This window comes from Dendrobates tinctorius, unplaced genomic scaffold (assembly GCF_039654945.1).
Source record: "Dendrobates tinctorius isolate UK_male_01 unplaced genomic scaffold, ASM3965494v1 ptg000063l, whole genome shotgun sequence".
Taxonomy (NCBI): Eukaryota; Metazoa; Chordata; class Amphibia; order Anura; family Dendrobatidae; genus Dendrobates; species Dendrobates tinctorius.
This window is the reverse complement of record NW_027361731.1, coordinates 19,449,852-19,466,594: the sequence shown is the minus strand read 5'-3', so window position 1 is coordinate 19,466,594 and position 16,743 is coordinate 19,449,852. Positions and strand designations below refer to the sequence as shown.

The 16,743-nt window shown below is 48.8% G+C and overlaps 1 protein-coding gene across 1 annotated transcript in view; it reads right to left on the bottom strand.

The window, feature by feature from the left end:
- LOC141094354 (uncharacterized) overlaps positions 1 to 16,743 on the bottom strand; it is a 165,013-nt gene that overhangs the window by 109,384 nt on the left and 38,886 nt on the right. The gene's annotated exons all lie outside the window — the stretch shown is intronic.

Genomic DNA, 16,743 nt, shown 5'->3' with positions numbered 1-16,743 from the left:
TGGCATAGAAGGAGAGGTGTTCACATGAGGAGTTATCTGTGACTATTGTGTGGTTTGTAAGTGTGGTAATTCTCTTCCCTCCTCTATTTTGTTTTTTCCCCATGCTCCACTCCCTGGTGCATTCCTGTTATATGTTTGTGAATATTTGTATGCATGGTGTTTTCAGTTTACCCTTGTTTGTGTAGCCTTGTTTGTTGGGTTGGTGTACTGCGGTGCACAGTAGCACCCCTCTTCCCTGGATGGGGAAGAGAACAGACAGGTGTTATGAATGGGTCACCAAGGAGGATAGCAGGCCCAGGCTAAGCCACAGAAAACCAATGAGGTTGGTAACTAAGCGGATGCAGACCCCTTATCCTGTCAACACAACTAGCAGTAGCCGTGGAGCGCACCTACGATGATCCTAGACGCCTCGGTACAGCCGGAGAGCTAAGCCTAAAGCAAGAAAGGGGAAATCTAAACTGCCCTGGAGCAGACCCCGAAGGAATAGATAGCCCCCAAACATATATTGTCGGTGAGACAAGATGAAAACACAAACGCAGGCATAAAAATAGACTGAGCAAACGATGGGGCCCACATTGACTATACAGGACAGGAAAGGAAAGCCACTGTCTGCAATCACGCAAAAAACCCTGCAAAAGTCCAACACGTCTGATGCAAAAAAAACACTGAAGTCACACAACCTCGCCCCCCACTATATCAGCACTCTGGTATATTCTGAAAGCAAAGCAAAAAGAGACCAATAGAAAAGGGGACAAAACAAACTGACACATGCAGTAACATATGGGTGGTGATTCAGCACAGCCCCAGCCAGAGCTAGCTGACCCGCACAAAGCAGAGATAAACAAAACCAGATCAAATGCAAACAGAATAGCAAATGAACCACTTAGCTGAACATGCAGGGAAAGAGCGGGAGACATCAGACCTCAGGAGGCACATGAAAAAAAAAAATCACCAGCAGGGATAGAGGGAGTCAGCTGTCTTAAATCCCAATCAGGAACACCAGATTTCCAATCGTCTTCCTCATTATCAGGTGGCAAGCCTCTGTCAATCAGATCAGCTCCACTACCTCCAGTAACCACCAGAGGGAGCCCAGAAAGAGAACTCTCAATCTGACCAGCTCCACTATCTTCAGTAATCACCAGAGGTTAGACAGAGAAAATTCACAACATAGAGGGTTAACTCAGGAGATAAGGCAAGGGTGGCTGCCCCGGCTTCGTCACCTTCAGAAGTATCCTGGGAAATAGGGCGAGCTAAGGCACCCCCTAGTGTTAGGGACAGGGAAGGAGCTCCTTGTCCCAGGTCACCTGACAGCTGAATCGTGACATTAGGACTTAGGCTAGGTTAGGGTTCGTGTTTGATGAGGGGAAAAGGCGATGAATGGGGAGAGGTCAGAGTACTAGCAATCAGTATGTTTTATTAAATGAACTTAATGTGTGTATTCCAGCAGGCAGTCAAGGCGCAGAAACCAACGTTATGACACAAGGGCTTCTTTCATTGAAGTCACATGTCCCTCTCCATATAAAAAGCGGACATGCTCTGCTGATGCTATTTTCTCAGAGTAACAGCGCAGAAAGGCCACTCCTGCTGCTGCAAGTTGTAACGCCAATGTGTTTGTACCTTGTTTCCCCGGCGTTACCATGCCTGTCTGTGCTCTTACCCTTTTCTCCTTTCCCTTTAATCAGCTGGGATACTGTTGTCTGTTACCTGTATGGATGCTGCTCAGTTCCCTGCTCTGCTGGCTGCTGTGGAAGCTATCCGTGGGTTGCGAGGTCCTTTACAGCTGGTGCATGACTTTTCACGTGTTCAGGCTTGCAGCCACTGCTAGGTGCTTCAAGCCTCAGTTCCTGTGCTGGCTATGCTGTACTGGTTTCTGTCTGTGCTTGGGGTGTGTGTTATGATTGAGTCACCGTAGGAGGCAAAAACAGAAATGCTGCTAAGTCCAGAAAACCAGAGAAGTTGGCAGCTATCGGATTGCAGACCCCTGAACCTATCAACACAACTAGCAGTAGCCGTGGGGGGTTCCTACGATGCCCTAGACCCCTCGATCACAGCCGGAGAATTAAATAGGCCTAAAGAAAGAAAGGGGAAATCTAAACTGCCCCAGAGCAGACCCCAAAGCAATAGGCAGCCCCAACATATAATGAAGGTGAAGCAAGATGAAAATACTAACACAGACAGAAAGATAGACTGAGCAAAGACGGGGCCCAAGCTAACTAGATAGAAAAGGACAGGAAGGCTGCTGTCTGCAATCCGTGAAAAACCCTATGAAAATAAGAGCCAACAGACTGACAGTGAAAAAGGCCCTGAAGACGCTAGGCTTCAAAAAAAGCTATGTCAGTACTCAGGAATATTCTGAAGACAGAGCTACAGGCAAAAGGAGATTCAGCTCACCCCAGCAGGGAATGGCAGAATACAGGAAAGCAAGGAAAACAAAAAACAAAACAAAAATGCTAACAGGCAAAACAGAAAACTTAGCTTTAGAGGAGCAGGAATCAGACTGGTGTCCTAGAAGTCCACAGAGAAATCACCCGCAGGGCAGAAGGGCGTCGGCAGCCTTATATTCAGTCCGTGACTCCACTCAGCCAGTCTTCCTCATTAGGCTCAGGTGCCTGATAATCAGGCTCATTACCTTCCTTTACCAGAATAGGGAGTTCACCAGACCTCAGTGACGAAGGGGAAAATGAACTCACAACAGGTGTGCACAGCCACACCTTCCCTGCTCTTATTAAATGTAGTGTGTGCTCTTGAATTGCTATCCTCAGCCTATTGCTGAGGGGCAGCTCCTATTTAAAGTTCCTCTTCCCTGCTGGGCATTGCCAGAGCTTCTCATTAGGCTCCATGCGTGTTCAGTCCTCTATGTTGCTCCTGGTCTGTCTTGTCTTCAGCTCCAGTTCTGCCTGCTATTAGTTCTGGGAAAGCTGATGTCTTTGTCCCTGGACCTGTCATGCCTCTGTGTTGGTACCAAAGCCCTTGCCCTGATTCCTGCTGTGTGATGTTCCTGAAGTCCTTCTGTGGCTCAAAGCACATACCCAGTGACTGAGTTTCCTGTAACCTATGAATAAACCTGTGTTTGTCTTTTGGAGATGGAGTCCGGTGTTTCTGCTGAGTATCTTCTATGCTGTGCTCAGCTTGCTATGCTACTCCGTCCAGCTCTGGTTCAATCCTGCAATGCTTGCACCATACTGCTTGAGTTCCTTTCCAGGTCGTGTTCGATGTCCAGTGTCTGGCGACAGCTGTCTGGTGCCTGGAGCCTGATGACTGCTATCTGGTGCCTGGAGGTCATGTCCGAGGTCCGGAGCCTGATGACTGCTGCCCAATATTCTGCCGATGCCTCTGATGTCCTGCCTGTGTCCTGATGTTTTCTGCCTGGAGCCGTGTCTGTAGTCCAGATGTCCTACATTTGTCCTAGATGTCCAGCCTGTGTCCAGATGTCCAGTCCGTGGTCCAGCCCGTGTTTCAGAGTCGGTCCTGAGCTGCCATGCTGAAGCTCCTAGATCTGTCCTGTCCGTGTCTTGCCTGTGTCCCGATGTCCTGCCAGTTCCCTGGCGTCGTCCCTGTGATGATGTCTATCCCAGCGAGGTGGCTGATGTTCTCCTGCTGTGCCTGCGCTACGCCAGAGGCCAAAGAGAGAGAGGTTCCCTGGTATGCCCATACCAGATGACCCCGAACTGCATCATCCCATGATGACCTCCTGCCATTGTCTGCTAACCTGGGAAGTGTGCCCTTCCTTGTTGTGCAGAATCAGGAGCCTGGCATTATGTCTTGTGTTCTGTATGTGACTTTGTCTTAGTAAACTTTATGTTCTTTATACCTGAAGTTGTGCAGTGTCATCTAGTCCTGCATGTCGCCACCTTGCCCACATGCTCAGCTGCTACAGACCACGGTCGCTACCCTTCCTTAGTCCAGGTAGGCCCGGGTCACCCTCTGTGGTCCAGTCGGGTCCATTCCCATTTACTTTAGATGTATCTATATAAATGGCCCACCCTGTAGTTTGTGCCAATAGTGTTGTGCTAAGAGTAGTCCACATTTCATACTCAAAATCGCTTGGGCTACAACTGTGTTGCAGTCAGGACTCCAGAGGTCACATTTACTAATCAAAATCATTTGGGGTAATACTCTGATGCAGGCACCAGTCCACATTTCAACCTATTAATCTTTTGTGCCAATTCTGTGGTCTAGCCACACTATATCAGTCAATAAATACTGATTATTATATAAGTGACAGTTGACTTACAGGGTTGTGAAACAGCTAGTTGAAAAAGTGGAAGGGTACAGCCAAGACGAGTGGGAAAAAGTAAGGTTGTGGTGGAAGGGGGAACAGACTTGGTGTTTGAGGTTTATGTGGGATAGGTGGTAAGGTTGCTGAAAACTCTACTGAACAAGCATCATCCTATCCAAAGACAACTGGTGTTACTGAAGGGATACCCATCTCCCTTTCTTTTGCAGCCACACAGTGGTACGATTTGTAGATGAGGGCCAGAAAGAGCATGTGCTCCAGTAGATGACAAGCACTGCATGAAGTGGCCTCTCCTCCTCTTCCTTCACCCTAATATGACACACAGTACAGGTCTCAGAAGAGGCACTAGAATTACCCGTTTTTCCCTGCATCAAAACTCTCCAACCGCCCAACGCACCCAGAGTACTAGTCATTTAATTGCAATGCATGGATGCATGGGGCAAGGCCTGGAACAGGGCTTGGACCAGCATTTCTAGCTTAAACATTGATGATTAACAGGTGGATGAGAGACAGGTGTAGGCCTGGTGCTCCGAGAGACCTGCCAAATTCAGGCAAGACACATGTGGGAGACCCAATTTGGAGTCCAAACATTTCTAAAAATTAGGGGAAGACACCACTAAACTGTAATTAATTTCCCCAGAGTAGAAATAGTATAATGAGGCTTTCACATTTCCAAAAATTGTTACCAACAATAGCAACAGCAGACACAGGATCCATGACAAAGGTGTCACATACTGCAATAACACAAGATCAATGCAGCCCACTGAAAACTACACCATCGCCCAGTCTGCGATTGGGGTGCGAAAGTCATTGGAGATCCAGGACTTGTTCATCTTGATAAAAGCTAGGCCACTCAGCCATTTTTGAAGACCCAAATGCAAAAGGGTCCAAATTCCCCCTGATGGTATTGATATTGATCTGAAGATACTCCTGCACCATTCTCTCCAGTCATTCAAGTGTCAGATGTACAATCTATTCTGCAGGTGCACGTGATGGTCTAAAAAAATGTGTGAAATTACTCACAGAAATTGCTTATGCCACTTACACTACTGATGCTAACGTTCTTGAACGTTCCCAGGGTTGGAACTCTATAACTGTGATGCACTAATTGTGCGCAACTGCTGTCTTGGGGAAAACCACTCTTAATTTTGTGTAAAATCGTGTTTTGATACTTTAGCAGCATATGCGTATCCCATTACAAGAGGAAAGGATCTGGTTGTAAATAGTACAGCAAGAAGGCACTCTTAGGTGGGGCGCATTCATGAGATCCAAGTCCATGGTGTCTTGGCGGCAGGGTAACACTCAGGCTTGCTTCCTACATTCTCTCTCGCCAACCACAGAAAACAAGGAGGGGATCATTATTCTCTTCATCTTCTGACTGTTGCATCACTCTCACTCCTTGTCCTCCTCCATTTGTTCCTCGGCTCCTGCACCTTCACTAACAGTTTGTCTGGTACCATGCCCCCCCCCCGTTGTCCGGAACTTTGAGATATTGATATCAGTTCCGCTTCTTCCTCCTCGTTTGGGACCACCACAACCTCTCGCAGACTATTCAAAGTGTGCTCCAGCATGTAGATAATCGGAATAGTGATGCTGATGATGGCATTGTCAGTGAAAACCATCTTGATAGCCATTTTGAAACTGTGCAGGAGGGTGCAAAAGTCCTTCATCTGTGCTCACTACGTGAGCGTGATTTTTCACCACATCTGTACTACATTGGCCCAGGCTATGCAAAAGGACATACTGCACCAGGGCTCGTCGCTGCTACATGTGGAGTGTGAAACTCCACCATGTCGACAGATTGCATATAAAAAGGTTACTCTGCAGGCCAAAAGACCTCTGTAGCCTGGATAGCTGACCACAAATCTTAAGCTGTGTGACTGCGATTTCCAAGGCATATTTTTTTTTTTTTTTTAAATTCAAGTAGATTTTTATTAAGAACACCGCTATAAACTTATTACAGTGGTATTTTCAGTTTTTGTATCTAAGACGGCAAAACAAACCCCAACATACCGAACAATCCCCACTAGACAGCTCGTATTATCAAAGTAGAATGACCTGTATAAATATATAAATTTAGACATACATTTTTCTTAAGAGAACAATATGATAATCATTCCCATAGACAGACATCGCAATGTACCAATCCCTATACATCCATCTTTTAAAAGGAAATCGGTTACCCCTTTTTTCGAATATGAGCTGCCAGCACAGCCATCAGGGGCTTAGCTACAGCATTCTGGGGCAGAGAAGAGTACTGCAGTGCGCAGGCGCTGGACCTTTCTGACCTTTCCCAGCGCCTGCGCACTGCAGTATTCTGCTCTGCCCTCAACAGGGCAGAGCAGTGCGCCGGAGCCACGACAGGAAGGAAAGAAGAGGATGGCATCGCTACAAGATGGACGGAGCCGGACTGCACCACGACACCCACCGGACCAGACCGCCCCCCCCCCCGGTGAGAATAATCTACCTCTTTTTTCTTATCTTTCAGGTTACATCGGGGGCTTATCTACAGCATTACAGAATGCTGTAGATAAGCCCCTGATGTCGGTGCTGGCAGCTCATATTCAAAAAAAGGGTGACAGATTCCCTTTAACCTAACTCCAGCCATGGCGTCCAGTCTGTCATACATTACCAGTTTTCCTCTTTTCTTATAGACCCCTTTCTCCGGCTTAATGACATGCTTGACATACTGAAGGTATTCTCCCCTTGAAGGTGGATCTTCCTTTATCCAGCTCCTCGCTATTACCTTTCTAGCCATATATAACAATCTGGAAATAGCCACCTTGAGGATGTTATCCACTTTAATTTCCTCCACATACCCCAACAGGCAAACCACCAGTTCCCTTGGGACTACACATCTATAAGCTTCATAGTTCCAGCTCAAGACCACCAACCAGAAAGCAGTCAACCTTGGACACATCCATAACATATGAAGCATTCCGGCACTTTCATTATTACATCTAGGGCATTCAGAGGTAGCTCGTAATCCGGCCATATACATAACCTCCGGTGATCTGTACACTCCGTGTAGAATGTAAAGCTGCAACAGTCTGTACGGTTCGCTCAAAGATAATTTAGGTATCCATTCCAGGACAGACTCCCATGTTTCATCTTCCAAGCAGCCCAGCTCTCTCACCCACTTAGTCCTCACATTGATCAGAAATTTCAGTAGATGTGTATGCAGCAAGTCACTATATATGGAGGAGATAACCCCCTTAGAAGACCCGTCCCCACAAACATACTCTAACAGGAACAGACGCATGAGGAGCTAGACTCTCCTTCCAATGTGATTATTTTGTCCCGTTTTCCTGTCTCAAGACCAGCTGAATGTTTTACAAAAAGGCTTAAATTTTGTGCCCACCAGAAGATTTGACCTTTTTCAAACAATAAAAGATGAATAAATTTACCCAGTTATTGACTGTAAAAAGACTTTTTTCCTGAGGATCTTGTTTTACCATCTGTGAATCCACTTTATTCAGATGTCTCGAATGACTCAGTCGTAATTTTTTTCTTTCAGAGAACAAAAAGCTATATCGATATTATCATCCTTACAGGATCATAGGAATGACGCACTTGCTATTTCTGATAAAGATATATCTGTTAAGGTACTGTCACACTTAGCGATGCACCAGCGATCCCAACCAGCGATATGACGCGGTCAGGATCGCTGGTGCATCGCTAAGTGGTCGCTAGTGAGCTGCCACACAGGCAGATCTCACCAGCGACATCGCTGGGGTCGGGGGTCGCTACTTACCTGTCAGACGAGGCGATCCTGACGTCCTCCCGCCCGCGTCTACGCGTCGCTCGTCTCCACAGCAGGAAGCTGACGACGAGAAACAGTCCAGGACATTCTCTCGTGATCAGCAATAACCAGCGGGGGAGCGGTCGGAGGCAAGTATCAGACATAGCGATATCACTAGCATTATCACTATAACGTCACAAAAACCAGTGACGTGATAGCGATATCGCTTAGTGTGACAGGCCCTTTAGCCCAAAAAAAATCACCTTATTATCCCCTCCAATCCAGAGTTACATCTTTGGATTTGTTTCAATCTTTGGTTGAGGATTTGAAATTGTTAGATCAGGAAACAAAACATGCTAATGTTTCTTGTAACTTGTCTGCCAGTCAATCTTTGGCTGTCAGCCAGCTGCAAAAAAAACTCCAACATTGTAATTAGGCAGTCAGACAAAGGTGGTTGCACCATAGTAATGGATACTCAGTTATATGTCAGTCTTGCTCATACCATTTTGCATGATTCAACCACCTATTTGTCATTGAAGTCTGACCCCACTCTGTCTTATAAATTGGAGCTTTTTTCACTCAGGAGGGCATATCATCGGGTGTTTTAGATTCAAAAATTGGCAAGTGGCCAATTCCTGACCATCCTATAGTCTCTATTTTCCATGGCCTCCTTAAGACCCACAAAAATATTTTTCCCCCTCCCCTACAGCCCTTAATTTCTAGCATAGGATCGCTAAATGAGAACCTTAGCTCCTGGGTCAATGACCATTTCCATCCTTTAATTTCTAGGATTCCCGGATATTTAAAGGATTCTTCTTCTGTTTTGACGTCTTTGGAAAGTGTTTATTGGGATAATATTTTCAATTTCTTCACATGTGATGTAGTTAACCTGTACTCCTCTATACCACATTCTTTGGCTATCAAAGCCATTAATCGTCACTAGTGTTGAGCTTTCCGATACCGCAAGTATCGGGTATCGGCCGATATTAGCTGTATCGGAATTCCGATACTTTTTTCATATCGGATACCGGAATCGGAAGTTCCCATAATGCTATCAGCCCGCTCGTTTTGATTCAGCCAATGGGAAACCTCAGAAGTGTGGGTACATCCTATTAGGCATGTAGGCATGTTAACTATTGGCATGGCGGTGATTGGCTGCTGAAATTATGTCATGATGCACTATAAAAGCCACCGCCGCCGCCATTTCTGGTCACTCTGCTGTGAATTCAGTTAGGGACAGGCTGCTGTTGAAGACTGTGAGGGACAGTTAGAAATAGTGATTCTAAAAACAATATTGTGCTTTACCCAGGCTACATAAACCACCACTGTAGCTTTCTTTTGCCTAGCAGCAGTGTTCACAGCTGTCTGCAAGGGCTGTGTGAGTGCAGCTGACGCTGTGGAGTGGGTCCTGCAGCCACGTCTTGTTGTAGGCCGCCTAACGTGCCTCACACATTTTTCTTTTTGAGCTGCTTATTTTTAAAAAAATTCTATCTAGTGTGCTTCCATCCGTATCCATATATGTTGGTTGCAAACACTAGTAGTAGACAGCGGAGCCTTTCTGCAGCCTTTCAGTGCTAGTGCCCACTTAGCTGCAGTGTTCATGGCTGTCTGAGAGGTGTCTGACTGTGTGAGTGCAGCTCACGCTGAGTAGTGTGTCCTGCAGCTACGTCTGGTTGTAGGGCGCTCAGCGTGCGTCACTGCCTCACACATTTTTCTTTAATTGCAGCTCATTTTTCTTCTCTTATTAGTGTGCATCCATCCCTATCCACCTACATTGGTTGGTTGCAAACACTATATAGGAGCAGATAGAGGAGCCTTTTTTCTGGTTTGTGCCCTTCAGCTGCAGCCAGATTAGTATTACCCAATTTTTTTGGAGCCTCATCTTTTGCATTGTAGGTTACCTGCCTGCATTGTAATAGCTCCAGAAAGTTGGTGATACTCTGACTTTCAAATCTTTGGACACATCCTTTTAGTTTTTTTCCCCAAAAAAAAACAACAAAGTTCACCAAACACTACATTTGAAAGTTGTGTAGGCCACATTAGCTCCCATTAAAGTGTCGTCGACACACACACTTCATAAAGTGTTTCTTATACCTGTAACCAGCTGTTCAGGAATAAGCACACTAAGGCCCCCTTTGTACTTTTCTGCCTATCTTTCTCAGTCTAGCAAGATGAAGAAGGCAGGGAGTAAGGCACGTGGCCGTGGAGTTTCAGCAGGGAGAGGACGTGGGGATTCTGCAGGGAGAGGATGTGGGGATTCTGTGCCTGCTGTTGGCACCAGTGAGTCAGCATCCCCCAGTTTTAGCAGGCAACAGTCCTTTATGCGCAGCTTTGTAGGACCTCACCGTACCTCACTGCTGCGGGAGGAACAAATTGAAGCCGTTGTCAGATGGATGGCAGCTAACGCATCAACTTCAATTACTCCCACATCCTCTCAGGGCCAGAGCACCGAAGAGCAACCATCTGTCTCTTCACCACCTGCCAAAGTGCCCAGGCAGTCAGAGAGCCCTGGACAGGAGCCATCACAGTCTCTACTTCTGTTCTCGGAATCTGTTGGTTTGGAAAGAGGGGGCCAGCCAAGCAGCATTCCAGAATGTGAAGAGGGAGTATGCAGTGATGCGCAACTTCTTTGTCCCTCTGAATCTGAAGAGGCGGGTGGGCCAGTGCCTATGGTCAGCACACCTCAGTACGCATCATATGATGACGAGACTCAGTTACCACTTTCTGGTGCGTACGGTGATGGCGAGACAACCCAGGAGAAGCAGGTGTTTGAAGAGGGGAGTGTAGATGATAAGGTCCTTGACCCATCATGGCGTGAGGAACAGGAAGGTGGTGGGATCAGCTCTGAGGAAGAGATTCCCCGAACGGCCAAAACCAGAGGGAGAGGGAGGGGGCAGACTTGCCTGTAGCCTCCACTTCGGCACCCGTTAGGAGCATTCCACTTTCAAAAGGCAAAACGGGCGCTCCCAAGACTTGCAGTGCGTGGTCCTTTTTTGACACAGTTGCAGATGACATTTGCTTTGTCAAATGCAAGCTGTGTCATCAGAGTCAAAAGAGGGAAAAATGTCAGCAACCTCAATACCACTAATATGTGGAAACATGTGGGGACCAAGCACGAGGTGGAGTTACACAGACACACTGAAGACGTAGGCCAATGTACAGCACCACCTACCACCTCTTCAGCTCATGTTGGGGCCTCTTCCTCCAGCTCACACACAGCTGGTTCGGCTTCCTCACATGATCGCCAAGGAAGAACCTCTGGCACTGTTGTCCGGAGACCCTGTGACATTCCACCCACAGCACCACGTTCCAAGTCATCCTCACACTCCCAGGCCACTCGACAGCCATCGGTAGCACAGGCATGGAAGAAAAGGCGGCCATACTCGGCAAACCATCCCCGAGCAAAGACTCTGAATGCTGGCATTGCCAAACTACTGGCACTTGAAATGCTGTCATTCAGGCTGGTGGAGACTGACACCTTCCGGGACTTCATGGCATTGGCAGTCCCACAATACACCGTGCCCAGCCGCTTTTATTTCAGCAGGTGAGCCGTCCCTGCCCTGCAGAAACATGTGGAGGCAAACATAAAACATGCGGTACTAAATGCCGTCAGTAGCAAGGTCCACCTGACCACCAATGCGTGGAGGGTCAATGTTGTGGATCCGGGTACAGATCTGGAGAGTGGCGCTCTACGTGTTCTGCCAACTCCACGGATTGCAGGAATCCAGTCTGTACACATTGACTCCTCCTCCTACTCAAGTTCCTCTGAAACAGCGCAGCAGGAGCCTGTTATGACCGATATGAGCACAGCCGTGGCCAAACGTTAACAGGCCGTACTGAAATTAATTTGGGGAATTGAAGCCACACAGCGCAGGAGCTCTGGAATGCCATCAAGCAGGAGAGAGACGTGTGGTTTCTGCCAGCGAATCTCCAGCAGGGCTTGGTAGTGTGTGTGACAATGGCCGAAATCTGGTGGCAGCTCTTGGCCTTGGCAACCTCACTCACATCCCATGTCTGGCACATGTTCTCAACTTGGTCGGGCAGAGCTTTCTGAGGGACTATCCGAATCTTGATGCATTGCTGCACAAGGTCCGCATAGAGGGCGCTCACTTGCGTCGTTCCAGCACGGCAAGATCGCGCCTTGCTACTCTGCAGCGCCGATTACGCCATCCGGAACATTGCATCATATGTGACCTACCCACCAGGTGGAATCAACGTTACATATGTTGGAGCGGTTGTGTGAGCAGCAGGCAGCAGTCATGGAGTACCAGCTGCATCAGGCGCAAACAAGTCGCAATGTGCGCCGGTCACACTTCAGCACCACTGAGTGGGCCTCTACGAAGGACATCTGCCTCGCTTTGCGTGCCTTCGATGATTCCATGCGGATGGCGAGTGCAGATGATGCACTAGTCAGCATGACTGTCCCCCTTATCTGCCTGCTTCAAAAAACATTGCAAGCAGTAAGGGATGAGGTTTTGGAAGAGGTGGAGGATGAGGAGTCCCAAATGCCATCTGCCTCTGGACAGTCTGCGCTACGTGCTTCCTCACAAAGGCCTAGGCAGGGGACACTTTGTGAGGAGGATGAGGAGTCGTCGATGGAGGAGGAAGACATCTCTCCAGAGGAGGGAGGTACACAAAGCTCTAGTCAGTATGTACAGCGAGGGTGGGGTGATGCAGAGCAGGCAGAGATCACGCTTCAAGTAGGGGACAGCGGTTCTTTGGCAGTTGGGAGTCTGCAGCACATGGTTGACTACATGCTGCAGACTCCCAACCGCTACCGGGACAACTTGCAAACCCTCATACCAATGTTGAACCGGGAGCGTAAACTGCGGGAGTACCAAGACACACTGGTGCAGTCCATCATGTTTTCCATTCCACCCGACAGCAGTGGTGCTAGTGCTTTACAAAGCACCTCTGTGCGTCGAGCCAGTGGAGGAAACTCGGCACAAAGAGGGAGCAGAGGCAGCGCCTCAGCACAAGGCTAGACCACTATGGCCCAAATGTGGCAAAGTTTTGTGTGTCCGCCACCATTGTCTACACCATCACTGACGGCTCCAGTCAGCAGGAGGCAATGTTTCCGTCAGATGTTGACAGACTACATGTCTTGCCCTGTGAGTGTACTCCCAGATGGCTCTTCCCCCTTCAAGTTTTGGGTCTCTAAGCTGGATACATGGCCAGAGCTTAGCCAGTATGCATTGGAGGTGCTGGCTTGCCCTGCTGCCAGTGTATTATCAGAACGCGTCTTTAGTGCCGCAGGTGGTGTATTAAAAGACCGTCGCACACGACTTTCTTCCGATAACGTCGACAGGCTTACTTTTCTGAAAATGAACAAGGCCTGGATCTCGCCAGAATTTGCCAGTCCTCTTCCCGACTAAATAATTGGTTGCCAACTGTATCCAGGTCTCCTGTTGTGTTCATGTTTCTACCACCTGAACTATAATCCCTGGGCTTCAACACAGCCAGTTGTCGCTCAGATGTGTCGTCTGCACAGAGAAAAACACTAGCTCCTGTGTTAGTGGGGTTCAGTAACGCCAGCTGCTCCCCTGCTGTGTGGACGGCAAAGTCTCCTGTTCCATCCACATTCAAACAACTACTGATTTTTAATCCTGCTCCACTTACGCCTCTGGCTCCACTGTCTCTAGTATTTCCCCAGGCCTCCAACCCCGCCAGTGACAGCTCTTAAGTGGCATCTGCATAATCCACACTTGTTCCTGTGTTACTTGGCCTCAGTCACGTCAGTTGATCCCCTGATGTGTGTCCAGCGAGGTCTCCTGCTCTATCCACATTCCCATTACTAGTGTGAATGAGGACAGAGCAGGAGACCTTGCCGGACACACATCAGGGGATCAACTGACGGGACTGAGGCCAAGTAACACAGGAACAAGTGTGGATTGTGCTGACGCCACTTCAGAGCTGTCACTGGCGGGGTTGGAGGCCAGGGGAAATACTAGAGACAGTGGAGCCAGAGGCCATAGTGGAGCACGGTTACAATCAGTAGTAGTCTACTACCTCTATAAAACGTGCTGCAAGTTGGCCTCAGCCTGCTCCATGCCTCATCCTGGGCTCCAACAACGCCAGTTGGTGTTCAGAAGTGCCGTCTTCACAGAGAAAAACACACTCGCTACTGTGTCTGTGGGGTTCAGTAACGCCAGCTGTTCCCCTGCTGTGCAGATGGCAAAGTCTCCTGCTGCCTCCAAACTCACACTACAACGCTTTTTCTTCTCGTTCCAAGTAGGCCTCAGCCTGCTCGGAGCATTGATCCTGGGCTACAACACAGCCAGTTGTAGCCTGGAAGTGCCGTCCGCACAGATTGAAACACTTGCTCCTGTGTTAGTGGGGTTCAGTAATGCCAGCTTACTAGTAGTGTGAATGAGGACTGAGCAGAAGAGCTTGCCAGACACACATCAGGGGATCAACAGACGGGACTGAGCCACAGTTACACAGGAACAAGTGTGGATTGTGCAGACGCCACTTCAGAGCTGTAACTGGCGGGGTTGTTGGCCAGGGGAAATACTAGAGACAGTGGAGCCGGAGGCCATAGTGGAGCACGGTAACAATCAGTAGCAGTCTACAATCTCTATAAAACCAGCTGCAAGTTGTCCTCCGCCTGCTGCATGCTTCATCCTGGGCTACAACACAGCCAGTTGTAGCCTGGAAGTGCTGTCCGCACAGATATAAACACTCGCTCCTGTGTCTGTGGGGTTCAGTAACGCCAGCTGTTCCACTGCTGTGTGGATGGCAAATTCTCCTGCTGCCTCCAAACTCACACTACAACGCTTTTTCTCCTCGCTCCAAGTAGGCCTCAGCCTGCTCGGAGCATTGATCCTGGGCTACAACACAGCCAGTTGTAGCCTGGAAGTGCCGTCCGCACAGATTGAAACACTCGCTCCTGTGTTAGTGGGGTTCAGTAATGCCAGCTGCTCCCCTGCTGTGTGGACGGCAAAGTCTCCTGCTCCATCCACATTCAAACTACTGATTTTTAACCCTGCTCCACTTAGACCTCTGGCTCCACTGTCTCTACTATTTCCCCTGGCCTCCAACCCCACCAGTGACAGCTCTGAAGTGGCGTCTGCACAATCCACACTTGTTCCTCTGTTACTTGGCCTCAGTCACGTCAGTTGATCCCCTGATGTGTGTGCGTAAAGGTTTCCTGCTCTGTCCACATTCCCATTACTAGTAGTGTGAATGAGGACAGAGCAGTAGACCTTGCCGGACACACATCAGGGGATCAACTGACGGGACTGAGGCCAAGTAACACAGGAACAAGTGTGGATTGTGCTGACGCCACTTCAGAGCTGTCACTGGGCTTCAACATCGCATGTTGCTGCTCAGAAGTGTGCTCGCCACGGGTACTCCCTCCTGCCCAGCCGGGTACCAGCACCGTCAGCTGGTTCTCAGCAGAGCCTTTGGCCTAGGTGCCTCCTTCTCGGTATCCGAGTTCCAGCAACATCTGCTGGTCCTTGGTAGTGCTTTTTAGCACAGGTACCTCCTGCTTAGAAACCGTGTTCTAGCACAGTCAGCTGGTCCACGGTTGTCCCATTGGCTCTTGTTCCTTCTGCGGCCCCTCCAGGTTCCAGCACCATCAGCTGGTCCTCGCTAGTGTCATTTGCTCTTGCAGCTTCTGCTACCCATCCGGGTTCCAGCACCGTCAGCTGGCTCTCGGCAGAGCCTTTGGCCTAGGAGCCTCCTTCTCGGTATCCGAGTTCCAGCAACGTCTGCTGGTCCTTGGTAGTGCTTTGGAGCACAGGTACCTCCTGCTTAGTAACCGTGTTCCAGCACCGTCAGCTGGTCCACGGTTGTGCCATTGGCAGTGTCTTTGGCAAGGGTACTCTCTCCTGCCCAGCCTGGTTCCAGCACGCCTGCTGTTTCCGGGTAGTGTCAACGTCACTTTGCCACTGATACGTTGTCCTGTCGTGTTGCGGTCGGGTTAGCAGAGTCTATGGTGCCTGCAGTTTCAGTGCTTCCTATGTGGACTGCGGGTTCTGGTAACAAAGGCTGGTTACATAGTGCCAATAGGAAAAGCACCCCCTGTAGGACTGTGGGTTTCGGTAACTGCGGCCTGCTCGCGGACGCGACACTTTGTTAATCATGGGTACCTTCTGCTACCCATCCGGGTTCCAGCAACGTCAGCTGGTTCCCGGCAGAGCCTTTGGCCTAGGTGCCTCCTTGTCGGTATCCGAGTTCCACCAATGACTGCTGGTCCTTGGTAGTGCTTTGGAGCACAGGTACCTCCTGCTTAGTAACCGTGTTCCAGCACCGTCAGCTGGTCCACGGTTGTGCCATTGGCTCTTGTTCATTCTGCTGCCACTCCGGGTTCCAGTACCATCAGCTGGTTCTCGCCAGTTCCTCAGCCTTCTTGTAACTTCTGCTACTTTTCAAAGTTCAAGCTTGTGGAAATGGTTTTTGATTCTCACTCTGGATCTCCCTGACAATGACCCTGAAGACGACGACCCTGAAGACCACACAGAAGAATACCTAAAAGATGACCCTGAAGAAGATGACCAAGAGGACAAAGAACAGGAAGACAACCACCAAGATGCAGAACAACAAGAGACAGAAGACCAAGAAGCATAAAAACCAAAAGCAGAAGAACATTAAGCATAAGACTAAAAATCTGAGCAAATGAGATTATCAAATTTATAAGCAGAAGAAGACTAAGCAGTGTAGGGGGGGTGAGTCTGTTCCTCCTCGTGGTGCCCCTGGAAAAGGCCTGCTGCTGCAGGCCAAACTGAACGCAGGCAAATCCTGTTGTAAAACTTTTGTG